The 15,463-nt window shown below is 55.0% G+C and overlaps 16 non-coding genes across 16 annotated transcripts; all 16 read left to right on the top strand.

Annotated features, from left to right (window-relative positions):
- The first annotated feature begins 497 nt into the window (after positions 1-497).
- Positions 498-616, top strand: LOC126118280 (5S ribosomal RNA). The gene has a single exon (XR_007525716.1). It is a non-coding gene; the product is annotated as a 5S ribosomal RNA (ribosomal RNA).
- Positions 617-1,462: 846 nt separating this feature from the next.
- LOC126118241 (5S ribosomal RNA) lies at positions 1,463-1,581 on the top strand. The gene has a single exon (XR_007525680.1). It is a non-coding gene; the product is annotated as a 5S ribosomal RNA (ribosomal RNA).
- Positions 1,582-2,440: 859 nt separating this feature from the next.
- Positions 2,441-2,559, top strand: LOC126118268 (5S ribosomal RNA). The gene has a single exon (XR_007525705.1). It is a non-coding gene; the product is annotated as a 5S ribosomal RNA (ribosomal RNA).
- An 846-nt stretch (positions 2,560-3,405) lies between these two features.
- Positions 3,406-3,524, top strand: LOC126118240 (5S ribosomal RNA). Its single transcript, XR_007525679.1, has one exon. It is a non-coding gene; the product is annotated as a 5S ribosomal RNA (ribosomal RNA).
- An 850-nt stretch (positions 3,525-4,374) lies between these two features.
- LOC126118227 (5S ribosomal RNA) lies at positions 4,375-4,493 on the top strand. Its single transcript, XR_007525668.1, has one exon. It is a non-coding gene; the product is annotated as a 5S ribosomal RNA (ribosomal RNA).
- An 851-nt stretch (positions 4,494-5,344) lies between these two features.
- Positions 5,345-5,463, top strand: LOC126118256 (5S ribosomal RNA). The gene has a single exon (XR_007525694.1). It is a non-coding gene; the product is annotated as a 5S ribosomal RNA (ribosomal RNA).
- Positions 5,464-6,310: 847 nt separating this feature from the next.
- On the top strand, positions 6,311-6,429 carry LOC126118202 (5S ribosomal RNA). The gene has a single exon (XR_007525645.1). It is a non-coding gene; the product is annotated as a 5S ribosomal RNA (ribosomal RNA).
- Positions 6,430-7,278: 849 nt separating this feature from the next.
- Positions 7,279-7,397, top strand: LOC126118226 (5S ribosomal RNA). Its single transcript, XR_007525667.1, has one exon. It is a non-coding gene; the product is annotated as a 5S ribosomal RNA (ribosomal RNA).
- An 851-nt stretch (positions 7,398-8,248) lies between these two features.
- On the top strand, positions 8,249-8,367 carry LOC126118244 (5S ribosomal RNA). The gene has a single exon (XR_007525683.1). It is a non-coding gene; the product is annotated as a 5S ribosomal RNA (ribosomal RNA).
- Positions 8,368-9,214: 847 nt separating this feature from the next.
- On the top strand, positions 9,215-9,333 carry LOC126118336 (5S ribosomal RNA). Its single transcript, XR_007525767.1, has one exon. It is a non-coding gene; the product is annotated as a 5S ribosomal RNA (ribosomal RNA).
- An 853-nt stretch (positions 9,334-10,186) lies between these two features.
- On the top strand, positions 10,187-10,305 carry LOC126118335 (5S ribosomal RNA). Its single transcript, XR_007525766.1, has one exon. It is a non-coding gene; the product is annotated as a 5S ribosomal RNA (ribosomal RNA).
- Positions 10,306-11,158: 853 nt separating this feature from the next.
- On the top strand, positions 11,159-11,277 carry LOC126118232 (5S ribosomal RNA). The gene has a single exon (XR_007525672.1). It is a non-coding gene; the product is annotated as a 5S ribosomal RNA (ribosomal RNA).
- An 852-nt stretch (positions 11,278-12,129) lies between these two features.
- LOC126118287 (5S ribosomal RNA) lies at positions 12,130-12,248 on the top strand. Its single transcript, XR_007525722.1, has one exon. It is a non-coding gene; the product is annotated as a 5S ribosomal RNA (ribosomal RNA).
- An 851-nt stretch (positions 12,249-13,099) lies between these two features.
- LOC126118290 (5S ribosomal RNA) lies at positions 13,100-13,218 on the top strand. The gene has a single exon (XR_007525725.1). It is a non-coding gene; the product is annotated as a 5S ribosomal RNA (ribosomal RNA).
- Positions 13,219-14,069: 851 nt separating this feature from the next.
- Positions 14,070-14,188, top strand: LOC126118237 (5S ribosomal RNA). The gene has a single exon (XR_007525677.1). It is a non-coding gene; the product is annotated as a 5S ribosomal RNA (ribosomal RNA).
- Positions 14,189-15,040: 852 nt separating this feature from the next.
- LOC126118220 (5S ribosomal RNA) lies at positions 15,041-15,159 on the top strand. The gene has a single exon (XR_007525661.1). It is a non-coding gene; the product is annotated as a 5S ribosomal RNA (ribosomal RNA).
- Positions 15,160-15,463: the final 304 nt, after the last annotated feature.

Here is a 15,463-nt window from a genome sequence, read left to right as displayed (position 1 = left end):
AGCGGCAGCGAGCGGCAGTCGAGCAAAGTCGGCACAAGTCGGGACGGGGACAGGGACAGGGATAGGAATGGTGCGAATGCACTGCAAACTACGCAGACACCTGGTGTGAGGCGAGGTGAGGCGAGGCGAGGCGAGGCGAGGCGAGGAAGCCCACATCGCTACCAGTGGGCCCTCCAGCACGACACTGCCACACCCCGCACAGGCCCTCCGCTGAACACCAAGGACAAGATGCGTCCTCCGCTAGTGTCGAAGGCTGCACGCGCCCAGCGAATGACAGGGGGTGCAACGAGCAGCAGTGCGTCTCACACACGCGGCGGTGCGCCCGCCAATTCGGCCGTCACTCTGCTGGGACGCCGGGCGCGCCTCCCCGCGCCGTCCTCGAGGAACTGGCGGTTGCGGAAGGAAGCGCTTTCGTCAAATGCGGCCGAAAACTAACATTTTGTGTGTTGGGAGAAAAGCCGAACGCGAATTCTGCCGTGCTCCTAAATTAGATGAGCGCCAACGGCCATACCATGATGAATACACCGGTTCTCGTCCGATCACCGAAGTTAAGCATCATCGGGCCCGGCTAGTACTTGGATGGGTGACCGCCTGGGAAACCCGGGTGCTGTTGGCTCCCTTACTGTTTTTTTTTTGTTATGTCGCCAGCCCAATTTTCAAACTACCTTTCTGTTGTGACAAAGATGCTTCCTTAAGCCTTTTAAACTACTGTAATGGAACGAAAATGCAGTAATTAACTCAGTTTGAGGGAGAATGTGCTAACCAAGTTTGCCAAGAAGACTTTGAAAACGACAAAACAGTACGAATCGGCAGGTGATTTCTGAAATACGTCACCGCCTATTGTTGTGTAGGTGTGTTGAGTTCCAAATTTGATTTGTAACCACGAATTTATTCCTTAGTCGTCTCGTCTCGTCTCGTCTCGTCCCGCAGACGTTTGTCGTGCTTGCGCTGTCATATGGACCACGACCCGAGCGGCAGCGAGCGGCAGTCGAGCAAAGTCGGGACAAGTTGGGACGGGGACAGGGACAGGGATAGGAATGGTGCGAATGCACTGCAAACTACGCAGACACCTGGTGTGAGGCGAGGCGAGGCGAGGCGTGGCGAGGCGAGGAAGCCCACATCGCTACCAGTGGGCCCTCCAGCACGACACTGCCACACCCCGCACAGGCCCTCCGCTGAACACCAGGGACAAGATGCGTCCTCCGCTAGTGTCGAAGGCTGCACGCGCCCAGCGAATGACAGGGGGTGCAACGAGCAGCAGTGCGTCTAACACACGCGGCGGTGCGCCCGCCAATTCGGCCGTCACTCTGCTGGGACGCCGGGCGTGCCTCCCCGCGCCGTCCTCGAGGAACTGGCGGTTGCGGAAGGAAGCGCTTTCGTCAAATGCGGCCGAAAACTAACATTTTGTGTGTTGGGAGAAAAGCCGAACGCGAATTCTGCCGTGCTCCTACATTAGATGAGCGCCAACGGCCATACCATGATGAATACACCGGTTCTCGTCCGATCACCGAAGTTAAGCATCATCGGGCCCGGCTAGTACTTGGATGGGTGACCGCCTGGGAAACCCGGGTGCTGCTGGCTCCCTTCCTGTTTTTTTTTTTTTGTTATGTCGCCAGCCCAATTTTCAAACTACCTTTCTGTTGTGACAAAGATGCTTCTTTAAGCCTTTTAAACTACTGTAATGGTACGAAAATGCAGTAATTAACTCAGTTTGAGGCAGAATGTGCTAACCAAGTTTGCCAAGAAGACTTTGAAAACGACAAAACAGTACGAATCGGCAGGTGATTTCTGAAATACGTCACCGCCTATTGTTGTGTGGGAGTGTAGAGTTCCAAATTTGATTTGTAACCACGAATTTATTCCTTAGTCGTCTCGTCTCGTCTCGTCTCGTCTCGTCCCGCAGACGTTTGTCGTGCTTGCGCTGTCATATGGACCACGACCCGAGCGGCAGCGAGCGGCAGTCGAGCAAAGTCGGCACAAGTCGGGACGGGGACAGGGACAGGGATAGGAATGGTGCGAATGCACTGCAAACTACGCAGACACCTGGTGTGAGGCGAGGTGAGGCGAGGCGAGGCGAGGCGAGGCGAGGAAGCCCACATCGCTACCAGTGGGCCCTCCAGCACGACACTGCCACACCCCGCACAGGCCCTCCGCTGAACACCAAGGACAAGATGCGTCCTCCGCTAGTGTCGAAGGCTGCACGCGCCCAGCGAATGACAGGGGGTGCAACGAGCAGCAGTGCGTCTCACACACGCGGCGGTGCGCCCGCCAATTCGGCCGTCACTCTGCTGGGACGCCGGGCGCGCCTCCCCGCGCCGTCCTCGAGGAACTGGCGGTTGCGGAAGGAAGCGCTTTCGTCAAATGCGGCCGAAAACTAACATTTTGTGTGTTGGGAGAAAAGCCGAACGCGAATTCTGCCGTGCTCCTAAATTAGATGAGCGCCAACGGCCATACCATGATGAATACACCGGTTCTCGTCCGATCACCGAAGTTAAGCATCATCGGGCCCGGCTAGTACTTGGATGGGTGACCGCCTGGGAAACCCGGGTGCTGTTGGCTCCCTTACTGTTTTTTTTTTGTTATGTCGCCAGCCCAATTTTCAAACTACCTTTCTGTTGTGACAAAGATGCTTCCTTAAGCCTTTTAAACTACTGTAATGGAACGAAAATGCAGTAATTAACTCAGTTTGAGGGAGAATGTGCTAACCAAGTTTGCCAAGAAGACTTTGAAAACGACAAAACAGTACGAATCGGCAGGTGATTTCTGAAATACGTCACCGCCTATTGTTGTGTAGGTGTGTTGAGTTCCAAATTTGATTTGTAACCACGAATTTATTCCTTAGTCGTCTCGTCTCGTCTCGTCTCGTCCCGCAGACGTTTGTCGTGCTTGCGCTGTCATATGGACCACGACCCGAGCGGCAGCGAGCGGCAGTCGAGCAAAGTCGGGACAAGTTGGGACGGGGACAGGGACAGGGATAGGAATGGTGCGAATGCACTGCAAACTACGCAGACACCTGGTGTGAGGCGAGGCGAGGCGAGGCGTGGCGAGGCGAGGAAGCCCACATCGCTACCAGTGGGCCCTCCAGCACGACACTGCCACACCCCGCACAGGCCCTCCGCTGAACACCAGGGACAAGATGCGTCCTCCGCTAGTGTCGAAGGCTGCACGCGCCCAGCGAATGACAGGGGGTGCAACGAGCAGCAGTGCGTCTAACACACGCGGCGGTGCGCCCGCCAATTCGGCCGTCACTCTGCTGGGACGCCGGGCGTGCCTCCCCGCGCCGTCCTCGAGGAACTGGCGGTTGCGGAAGGAAGCGCTTTCGTCAAATGCGGCCGAAAACTAACATTTTGTGTGTTGGGAGAAAAGCCGAACGCGAATTCTGCCGTGCTCCTACATTAGATGAGCGCCAACGGCCATACCATGATGAATACACCGGTTCTCGTCCGATCACCGAAGTTAAGCATCATCGGGCCCGGCTAGTACTTGGATGGGTGACCGCCTGGGAAACCCGGGTGCTGCTGGCTCCCTTCCTGTTTTTTTTTTTTTGTTATGTCGCCAGCCCAATTTTCAAACTACCTTTCTGTTGTGACAAAGATGCTTCTTTAAGCCTTTTAAACTACTGTAATGGTACGAAAATGCAGTAATTAACTCAGTTTGAGGCAGAATGTGCTAACCAAGTTTGCCAAGAAGACTTTGAAAACGACAAAACAGTACGAATCGGCAGGTGATTTCTGAAATACGTCACCGCCTATTGTTGTGTGGGAGTGTAGAGTTCCAAATTTGATTTGTAACCACGAATTTATTCCTTAGTCGTCTCGTCTCGTCTCGTCTCGTCTCGTCCCGCAGACGTTTGTCGTGCTTGCGCTGTCATATGGACCACGACCCGAGCGGCAGCGAGCGGCAGTCGAGCAAAGTCGGGACAAGTCGGGACGGGGACAGGGACAGGGATAGGAATGGTGCGAATGCACTGCAAACTTACGCAGACACCTGGTGTGAGGCGAGGCGAGGCGAGGCGAGGCGAGGAACCCCACATCGCTACCAGTGGGCCCTCCAGCACGACACTGCCACACCCCGCACAGGCCCTCCGCTGAACACCAGGGACAAGATGCGTCCTCCGCTAGTGTCGAAGGCTGCACGCGCCCAGCGAATGACAGGGGGTGCAACGAGCAGCAGTGCGTCTCACACACGCGGCGGTGCGCCCGCCAATTCGGCCGTCACTCTGCTGGGACGCCGGGCGCGCCTCCCCGCGCCGTCCTCGAGGAACTGGCGGTTGCGGAAGGAAGCGCTTTCGTCAAATGCGGCCGAAAACTAACATTTTGTGTGTTGGGAGAAAAGCCGAACGCGAATTCTGCCGTGCTCCTACATTAGATGAGCGCCAACGGCCATACCATGATGAATACACCGGTTCTCGTCCGATCACCGAAGTTAAGCATCATCGGGCCCGACTAGTACTTGAATGGGTGACCGCCTGGGAAACCCGGGTGCTGTTGGCTCCCTTACTGTTTTTTTTTTGTTATGTCGCCAGCCCAATTTTCAAACTACCTTTCTGTTGTGACAAAGATGCTTCCTTAAGCCTTTTAAACTACTGTAATGGAACGAAAATGCAGTATTTAACTCAGTTTGAGGGAGAATGTGCTAACCAAGTTTGCCAAGAAGACTTTGAAAACGACAAAACAGTACGAATCGGCAGGTGATTTCTGAAATACGTCACCGCCTATTGTTGTGTAGGTGTGTTGAGTTACAAATTTGATTTGTAACCACGAATTTATTCCTTAGTCGTCTCGTCTCGTCTCGTCTCGTCTCGTCCCGCAGACGTTTGTCGTGCTTGCGCTGTCATATGGACCACGACCCGAGCGGCAGCGAGCGGCAGTCGAGCAAAGTCGGGACAAGTCGGGACGGGGACAGGGACAGGGATAGGAATGGTGCGAATGCACTGCAAACTACGCAGACACCTGGTGTGAGGCGAGGCGAGGCGAGGCGTGGCGAGGCGAGGAAGCCCACATCGCTACCAGTGGGCCCTCCAGCACGACACTGCCACACCCCGCACAGGCCCTCCGCTGAACACCAGGGACAAGATGCGTCCTCCGCTAGTGTCGAAGGCTGCACGCGCCCAGCGAATGACAGGGGGTGCAACGAGCAGCAGTGCGTCTAACACACGCGGCGGTGCGCCCGCCAATTCGGCCGTCACTCTGCTGGGACGCCGGGCGTGCCTCCCCGCGCCGTCCTCGAGGAACTGGCGGTTGCGGAAGGAAGCGCTTTCGTCAAATGCGGCCGAAAACTAACATTTTGTGTGTTGGGAGAAAAGCCGAACGCGAATTCTGCCGTGCTCCTACATTAGATGAGCGCCAACGGCCATACCATGATGAATACACCGGTTCTCGTCCGATCACCGAAGTTAAGCATCATCGGGCCCGGCTAGTACTTGGATGGGTGACCGCCTGGGAAACCCGGGTGCTGTTGGCTCCCTTACTGTTTTTTTTTTTGTTATGTCGCCAGCCCAATTTTCAAACTACCTTTCTGTTGTGACAAAGATGCTTCCTTAAGCCTTTTAAACTACTGTAATGGAACGAAAATGCAGTAATTAACTCAGTTTGAGGGAGAATGTGCTAACCAAGTTTGCCAAGAAGACTTTGAAAACGACAAAACACTACGAATCGGCAGGTGATTTCTGAAATACGTCACCGCCTATTGTTGTGTAGGTGTGTTGAGTTCCAAATTTGATTTGTAACCACGAACTTATTCCTTAGTCGTCTCGTCTCGTCTCGTCTCGTCCCGCAGACGTTTGTCGTGCTTGCGCTGTCATATGGACCACGACCCGAGCGGCAGCGAGCGGCAGTCGAGCAAAGTCGGCACAAGTCGGGACGGGGACAGGGACAGGGATAGGAATGGTGCGAATGCACTGCAAACTACGCAGACACCTGGTGTGAGGCGAGGCGAGGCGAGGCGAGGCGAGGCGAGGAAGCCCACATCGCTACCAGTGGGCCCTCCAGCACGACACTGCCACACCCCGCACAGGCCCTCCGCTGAACACCAAGGACAAGATGCGTCCTCCGCTAGTGTCGAAGGCTGCACGCGCCCAGCGAATGACAGGGGGTGCAACGAGCAGCAGTGCGTCTCACACACGCGGCGGTGCGCCCGCCAATTCGGCCGTCACTCTGCTGGGAAGCCGGGCGCGCCTCCCCGCGCCGTCCTCGAGGAACTGGCGGTTGCGGAAGGAAGCGCTTTCGTCAAATGCGGCCGAAAACTAACATTTTGTGTGTTGGGAGAAAAGCCGAACGCGAATTCTGCCGTGCTCCTACATTAGATGAGCGCCAACGGCCATACCATGATGAATACACCGGTTCTCGTCCGATCACCGAAGTTAAGCATCATCGGGCCCGGCTAGTACTTCGATGGGTGACCACCTGGGAAACCCGGGTGCTGTTGGCTCCCTTCCTGTTTTTTTTTTTTGTTATGTCGCCAGCCCAATTTTCAAACTACCTTTCTGTTGTGACAAAGATGCTTCCTTAAGCCTTTTAAACTACTGTAATGGTACGAAAATGCAGTAATTAACTCAGTTTGAGGGAGAATGTGCTAACCAAGTTTGCCAAGAAGACTTTGAAAACGACAAAACAGTACGAATCGGCAGGTGATTTCTGAAATACGTCACCGCCTATTGTTGTGTGGGAGTGTAGAGTTCCAAATTTGATTTGTAACCACGAATTTATTCCTTAGTCGTCTCGTCTCGTCTCGTCTCGTCTCGTCCCGCAGACGTTTGTCGTGCTTGCGCTGTCATATGGACCACGACCCGAGCGGCAGCGAGCGGCAGTCGAGCAAAGTCGGGACAAGTCGGGACGGGGACAGGGACAGGGATAGGAATGGTGCGAATGCACTGCAAACTTACGCAGACACCTGGTGTGAGGCGAGGCGAGGCGAGGCGAGGCGAGGAACCCCACATCGCTACCAGTGGGCCCTCCAGCACGACACTGCCACACCCCGCACAGGCCCTCCGCTGAACACCAGGGACAAGATGCGTCCTCCGCTAGTGTCGAAGGCTGCACGCGCCCAGCGAATGACAGGGGGTGCAACGAGCAGCAGTGCGTCTCACACACGCGGCGGTGCGCCCGCCAATTCGGCCGTCACTCTGCTGGGACGCCGGGCGCGCCTCCCCGCGCCGTCCTCGAGGAACTGGCGGTTGCGGAAGGAAGCGCTTTCGTCAAATGCGGCCGAAAACTAACATTTTGTGTGTTGGGAGAAAAGCCGAACGCGAATTCTGCCGTGCTCCTACATTAGATGAGCGCCAACGGCCATACCATGATGAATACACCGGTTCTCGTCCGATCACCGAAGTTAAGCATCATCGGGCCCGACTAGTACTTGAATGGGTGACCGCCTGGGAAACCCGGGTGCTGTTGGCTCCCTTACTGTTTTTTTTTTGTTATGTCGCCAGCCCAATTTTCAAACTACCTTTCTGTTGTGACAAAGATGCTTCCTTAAGCCTTTTAAACTACTGTAATGGAACGAAAATGCAGTATTTAACTCAGTTTGAGGGAGAATGTGCTAACCAAGTTTGCCAAGAAGACTTTGAAAACGACAAAACAGTACGAATCGGCAGGTGATTTCTGAAATACGTCACCGCCTATTGTTGTGTAGGTGTGTTGAGTTCCAAATTTGATTTGTAACCACGAATTTATTCCTTAGTCGTCTCGTCTCGTCTCGTCTCGTCTCGTCCCGCAGACGTTTGTCGTGCTTGCGCTGTCATATGGACCACGACCCGAGCGGCAGCGAGCGGCAGTCGAGCAAAGTCGGGACAAGTCGGGACGGGGACAGGGACAGGGATAGGAATGGTGCGAATGCACTGCAAACTACGCAGACACCTGGTGTGAGGCGAGGCGAGGCGAGGCGTGGCGAGGCGAGGAAGCCCACATCGCTACCAGTGGGCCCTCCAGCACGACACTGCCACACCCCGCACAGGCCCTCCGCTGAACACCAGGGACAAGATGCGTCCTCCGCTAGTGTCGAAGGCTGCACGCGCCCAGCGAATGACAGGGGGTGCAACGAGCAGCAGTGCGTCTAACACACGCGGCGGTGCGCCCGCCAATTCGGCCGTCACTCTGCTGGGACGCCGGGCGTGCCTCCCCGCGCCGTCCTCGAGGAACTGGCGGTTGCGGAAGGAAGCGCTTTCGTCAAATGCGGCCGAAAACTAACATTTTGTGTGTTGGGAGAAAAGCCGAACGCGAATTCTGCCGTGCTCCTACATTAGATGAGCGCCAACGGCCATACCATGATGAATACACCGGTTCTCGTCCGATCACCGAAGTTAAGCATCATCGGGCCCGGCTAGTACTTGGATGGGTGACCGCCTGGGAAACCCGGGTGCTGTTGGCTCCCTTACTGTTTTTTTTTTTGTTATGTCGCCAGCCCAATTTTCAAACTACCTTTCTGTTGTGACAAAGATGCTTCCTTAAGCCTTTTAAACTACTGTAATGGAACGAAAATGCAGTAATTAACTCAGTTTGAGGGAGAATGTGCTAACCAAGTTTGCCAAGAAGACTTTGAAAACGACAAAACACTACGAATCGGCAGGTGATTTCTGAAATACGTCACCGCCTATTGTTGTGTAGGTGTGTTGAGTTCCAAATTTGATTTGTAACCACGAACTTATTCCTTAGTCGTCTCGTCTCGTCTCGTCTCGTCCCGCAGACGTTTGTCGTGCTTGCGCTGTCATATGGACCACGACCCGAGCGGCAGCGAGCGGCAGTCGAGCAAAGTCGGCACAAGTCGGGACGGGGACAGGGACAGGGATAGGAATGGTGCGAATGCACTGCAAACTACGCAGACACCTGGTGTGAGGCGAGGCGAGGCGAGGCGAGGCGAGGCGAGGAAGCCCACATCGCTACCAGTGGGCCCTCCAGCACGACACTGCCACACCCCGCACAGGCCCTCCGCTGAACACCAAGGACAAGATGCGTCCTCCGCTAGTGTCGAAGGCTGCACGCGCCCAGCGAATGACAGGGGGTGCAACGAGCAGCAGTGCGTCTCACACACGCGGCGGTGCGCCCGCCAATTCGGCCGTCACTCTGCTGGGAAGCCGGGCGCGCCTCCCCGCGCCGTCCTCGAGGAACTGGCGGTTGCGGAAGGAAGCGCTTTCGTCAAATGCGGCCGAAAACTAACATTTTGTGTGTTGGGAGAAAAGCCGAACGCGAATTCTGCCGTGCTCCTACATTAGATGAGCGCCAACGGCCATACCATGATGAATACACCGGTTCTCGTCCGATCACCGAAGTTAAGCATCATCGGGCCCGGCTAGTACTTCGATGGGTGACCACCTGGGAAACCCGGGTGCTGTTGGCTCCCTTCCTGTTTTTTTTTTTTGTTATGTCGCCAGCCCAATTTTCAAACTACCTTTCTGTTGTGACAAAGATGCTTCCTTAAGCCTTTTAAACTACTGTAATGGTACGAAAATGCAGTAATTAACTCAGTTTGAGGGAGAATGTGCTAACCAAGTTTGCCAAGAAGACTTTGAAAACGACAAAACAGTACGAATCGGCAGGTGATTTCTGAAATACGTCACCGCCTATTGTTGTGTAGGAGTGTAGAGTTACAAATTTGATTTGTAACCACGAATTTATTCCTTAGTCGTCTCGTCTCGTCTCGTCTCGTCTCGTCCCGCAGACGTTTGTCGTGCTTGCGCTGTCATATGGACCACGACCCGAGCGGCAGCGAGCGGCAGTCGAGCAAAGTCGGCACAAGTCGGGACGGGGACAGGGACAGGGATAGGAATGGTGCGAATGCACTGCAAACTACGCAGACACCTGGTGTGAGGCGAGGCGAGGCGAGGCGAGGCGAGGCGAGGAAGCCCACATCGCTACCAGTGGGCCCTCCAGCACGACACTGCCACACCCCGCACAGGCCCTCCGCTGAACACCAAGGACAAGATGCGTCCTCCGCTAGTGTCGAAGGCTGCACGCGCCCAGCGAATGACAGGGGGTGCAACGAGCAGCAGTGCGTCTCACACACGCGGCGGTGCGCCCGCCAATTCGGCCGTCACTCTGCTGGGAAGCCGGGCGCGCCTCCCCGCGCCGTCCTCGAGGAACTGGCGGTTGCGGAAGGAAGCGCTTTCGTCAAATGCGGCCGAAAACTAACATTTTGTGTGTTGGGAGAAAAGCCGAACGCGAATTCTGCCGTGCTCCTACATTAGATGAGCGCCAACGGCCATACCATGATGAATACACCGGTTCTCGTCCGATCACCGAAGTTAAGCATCATCGGGCCCGGCTAGTACTTCGATGGGTGACCACCTGGGAAACCCGGGTGCTGTTGGCTCCCTTCCTGTTTTTTTTTTTTGTTATGTCGCCAGCCCAATTTTCAAACTACCTTTCTGTTGTGACAAAGATGCTTCCTTAAGCCTTTTAAACTACTGTAATGGTACGAAAATGCAGTAATTAACTCAGTTTGAGGGAGAATGTGCTAACCAAGTTTGCCAAGAAGACTTTGAAAACGACAAAACAGTACGAATCGGCAGGTGATTTCTGAAATACGTCACCGCCTATTGTTGTGTAGGAGTGTAGAGTTACAAATTTGATTTGTAACCACGAATTTATTCCTTAGTCGTCTCGTCTCGTCTCGTCTCGTCTCGTCCCGCAGACGTTTGTCGTGCTTGCGCTGTCATATGGACCACGACCCGAGCGGCAGCGAGCGGCAGTCGAGCAAAGTCGGGACAAGTCGGGACGGGGACAGGGACAGGGATAGGAATGGTGCGAATGCACTGCAAACTACGCAGACACCTGGTGTGAGGCGAGGCGAGGCGAGGCGTGGCGAGGCGAGGAAGCCCACATCGCTACCAGTGGGCCCTCCAGCACGACACTGCCACACCCCGCACAGGCCCTCCGCTGAACACCAGGGAAAAGATGCGTCCTCCGCTAGTGTCGAAGGCTGCACGCGCCCAGCGAATGACAGGGGGTGCAACGAGCAGCAGTGCGTCTAACACACGCGGCGGTGCGCCCGCCAATTCGGCCGTCACTCTGCTGGGACGCCGGGCGTGCCTCCCCGCGCCGTCCTCGAGGAACTGGCGGTTGCGGAAGGAAGCGCTTTCGTCAAATGCGGCCGAAAACTAACATTTTGTGTGTTGGGAGAAAAGCCGAACGCGAATTCTGCCGTGCTCCTACATTAGATGAGCGCCAACGGCCATACCATGATGAATACACCGGTTCTCGTCCGATCACCGAAGTTAAGCATCATCGGGCCCGGCTAGTACTTGGATGGGTGACCGCCTGGGAAACCCGGGTGCTGTTGGCTCCCTTACTGTTTTTTTTTTTGTTATGTCGCCAGCCCAATTTTCAAACTACCTTTCTGTTGTGACAAAGATGCTTCCTTAAGCCTTTTAAACTACTGTAATGGAACGAAAATGCAGTAATTAACGCAGTTTGAGGGAGAATGTGCTAACCAAGTTTGCCAAGAAGACTTTGAAAACGACAAAACAGTACGAATCGGAAGGTGATTTCTGAAATACGTCACCGCCTATTGTTGTGTAGGAGTGTAGAGTTCCAAATTTGATTTGTAACCACGAATTTATTCCTTAGTCGTCTCGTCTCGTCTCGTCTCGTCTCGTCCCGCAGACGTTTGTCGTGCTTGCGCTGTCATATGGACCACGACCCGAGCGGCAGCGAGCGGCAGTCGAGCAAAGTCGGGACAAGTCGGGACGGGGACAGGGACAGGGATAGGAATGGTGCGAATGCACTGCAAACTACGCAGACACCTGGTGTGAGGCGAGGCGAGGCGAGGCGAGGCGAGGCGAGGAAGCCCACATCGCTACCATTGGGCCCTCCAGCACGACACTGCCACACCCCACACAGGCCCTCCGCTGAACACCAGGGACAAGATGCGCCTTCCGCTAGTGTCGAAGGCTGCACGCGCCCAGCGAATGACAGGGGGTGCAACGAGCAGCAGTGCGTCTCACACACGCGGCGGTGCGCCCGCCAATTCGGCCGTCACTCTGCTGGGACGCCGGGCGCGCCTCCCCGCGCCGTCCTCGAGGAACTGGCGGTTGCGGAAGGAAGCGCTTTCGTCAAATGCGGCCGAAAACTAACATTTTGTGTGTTGGGAGAAAAGCCGAACGCGAATTCTGCCGTGCTCCTACATTAGATGAGCGCCAACGGCCATACCATGATGAATACACCGGTTCTCGTCCGATCACCGAAGTTAAGCATCATCGGGCCCGGCTAGTACTTGGATGGGTGACCGCCTGGAAAACCCGGGTGCTGCTGGCTCCCTTCCTGTTTTTCTTTTGTTATGTCGCCAGCCCAATTTTCAAACTACCTTTCTGTTGTGACAAAGATGCTTCCTTAAGCCTTTTAAACTACTGTAATGGTACGAAAATGCAGTAATTAACTCAGTTTGAGGGAGAATGTGCTAACCAAGTTTGCCAAGAAGACTTTGAAAACGACAAAACAGTACGAATCGGCAGGTGATTTCTGAAATACGTCACCGCCTATTGTTGTGTAGGAGTGTAGAGTTCCAAATTTGATTTGTAACCACGAATTTATTCCTTAGTCGTCTCGTCTCGTCTCGTCTCGTCTCGTCCCGCAGACGTTTGTCGTGCTTGCGCTGTCATATGGACCACGACCCGAGCGGCAGCGAGCGGCAGTCGAGCAAAGTCGGCACAAGTCGGGACGGGGACAGGGACAGGGATAGGAATGGTGCGAATGCACTGCAAACTACGCAGACACCTGGTGTGAGGCGAGGCGAGGCGAGGCGAGGCGAGGCGAGGAAGCCCACATCGCTACCAGTGGGCCCTCCAGCACGACACTGCCACACCCCGCACAGGCCCTCCGCTGAACACCAAGGACAAGATGCGTCCTCCGCTAGTGTCGAAGGCTGCACGCGCCCAGCGAATGACAGGGGGTGCAACGAGCAGCAGTGCGTCTCACACACGCGGCGGTGCGCCCGCCAATTCGGCCGTCACTCTGCTGGGACGCCGGGCGCGCCTCCCCGCGCCGTCCTCGAGGAACTGGCGGTTGCGGAAGGAAGCGCTTTCGTCAAATGCGGCCGAAAACTAACATTTTGTGTGTTGGGAGAAAAGCCGAACGCGAATTCTGCCGTGCTCCTACATTAGATGAGCGCCAACGGCCATACCATGATGAATACACCGGTTCTCGTCCGATCACCGAAGTTAAGCATCATCGTGCCCGGCTAGTACTTGGATGGGTGACCGCCTGGAAAACCCGGGTGCTGCTGGCTCCCTTCCTGTTTTTCTTTTGTTATGTCGCCAGCCCAATTTTCAAACTACCTTTCTGTTGTGACAAAGATGCTTCCTTAAGCCTTTTAAACTACTGTAATGGTACGAAAATGCAGTAATTAACTCAGTTTGAGGGAGAATGTGCTAACCAAGTTTGCCAAGAAGACTTTGAAAACGACAAAACAGTACGAATCGGAAGGTGATTTCTGAAATACGTCACCGCCTATTGTTGTGTAGGAGTGTAGAGTTACAAATTTGATTTGTAACCACGAATTTATTCCTTAGTCGTCTCGTCTCGTCTCGTCTCGTCTCGTCCCGCAGACGTTTGTCGTGCTTGCGCTGTCATATGGACCACGACCCGAGCGGCAGCGAGCGGCAGTCGAGCAAAGTCGGCACAAGTCGGGACGGGGACAGGGACAGGGATAGGAATGGTGCGAATGCACTGCAAACTACGCAGACACCTGGTGTGAGGCGAGGCGAGGCGAGGCGAGGCGAGGCGAGGAAGCCCACATCGCTACCAGTGGGCCCTCCAGCACGACACTGCCACACCCCGCACAGGCCCTCCGCTGAACACCAAGGACAAGATGCGTCCTCCGCTAGTGTCGAATGCTGCACGCGCCCAGCGAATGACAGGGGGTGCAACGAGCAGCAGTGCGTCTCACACACGCGGCGGTGCGCCCGCCAATTCGGCCGTCACTCTGCTGGGACGCCGGGCGCGCCTCCCCGCGCCGTCCTCGAGGAACTGGCGGTTGCGGAAGGAAGCGCTTTCGTCAAATGCGGCCGAAAACTAACATTTTGTGTGTTGGGAGAAAAGCCGAACGCGAATTCTGCCGTGCTCCTACATTAGATGAGCGCCAACGGCCATACCATGATGAATACACCGGTTCTCGTCCGATCACCGAAGGTAAGCATCATCGGGCCCGGCTAGTACTTGGATGGGTGACCACCTGGGAAACCCGGGTGCTGTTGGCTCCCTTCCTGTTTTTTTTTTTGTTATGTCGCCAGCCCAATTTTCAAACTACCTTTCTGTTGTGACAAAGATGCTTCCTTAAGCGTTTTAAACTACTGTAATGGTACGAAAATGCAGTAATTAACTCAGTTTGAGGGAGAATGTGCTAACCAAGTTTGCCAAGAAGACTTTGAAAACGACAAAACAGTACGAATCGGAAGGTGATTTCTGAAATACGTCACCGCCTATTGTTGTGTAGGAGTGTAGAGTTCCAAATTTGATTTGTAACCACGAATTTATTCCTTAGTCGTCTCGTCTCGTCTCGTCTCGTCTCGTCCCGCAGACGTTTGTCGTGCTTGCGCTGTCATATGGACCACGACCCGAGCGGCAGCGAGCGGCAGTCGAGCAAAGTCGGGACAAGTCGGGACGGGGACAGGGACAGGGATAGGAATGGTGCGAATGCACTGCAAACTACGCAGACACCTGGTGTGAGGCGAGGCGAGGCTTGGCGTGGCGAGGCGAGGAAGCCCACATCGCTACCAGTGGGCCCTCCAGCACGACACTGCCACACCCCGCACAGGCCCTCCGCTGAACACCAGGGAAAAGATGCGTCCTCCGCTAGTGTCGAAGGCTGCACGCGCCCAGCGAATGACAGGGGGTGCAACGAGCAGCAGTGCGTCTAACACACGCGGCGGTGCGCCCGCCAATTCGGCCGTCACTCTGCTGGGACGCCGGGCGTGCCTCCCCGCGCCGTCCTCGAGGAACTGGCGGTTGCGGAAGGAAGCGCTTTCGTCAAATGCGGCCGAAAACTAACATTTTGTGTGTTGGGAGAAAAGCCGAACGCGAATTCTGCCGTGCTCCTACATTAGATGAGCGCCAACGGCCATACCATGATGAATACACCGGTTCTCGTCCGATCACCGAAGTTAAGCATCATCGGGCCCGGCTAGTACTTGGATGGGTGACCGCCTGGGAAACCCGGGTGCTGTTGGCTCCCTTACTGTTTTTTTTTTTGTTATGTCGCCAGCCCAATTTTCAAACTACCTTTCTGTTGTGACAAAGATGCTTCCTTAAGCCTTTTAAACTACTGTAATGGAACGAAAATGCAGTAATTAACGCAGTTTGAGGGAGAATGTGCTAACCAAGTTTGCCAAGAAGACTTTGAAAACGACAAAACAATACGAATCGGCAGGTGATTTCTGAAATACGTCACCGCCTATTGTTGTGTAGGTGTGTTGAGTTCCAAATTTGATTTGTAACCACGAACTTATTCCTTAGTCGTCTCGTCTCGTCTCGTC

Source organism: Schistocerca cancellata, unplaced genomic scaffold (genome assembly GCF_023864275.1).
Source record: "Schistocerca cancellata isolate TAMUIC-IGC-003103 unplaced genomic scaffold, iqSchCanc2.1 HiC_scaffold_350, whole genome shotgun sequence".
In the NCBI taxonomy this organism is placed as follows: domain Eukaryota; kingdom Metazoa; phylum Arthropoda; class Insecta; order Orthoptera; family Acrididae; genus Schistocerca; species Schistocerca cancellata.
The sequence above is the reverse complement of the archived record's forward strand: the minus strand, read 5'-3'. Positions and strand labels throughout refer to the sequence as shown.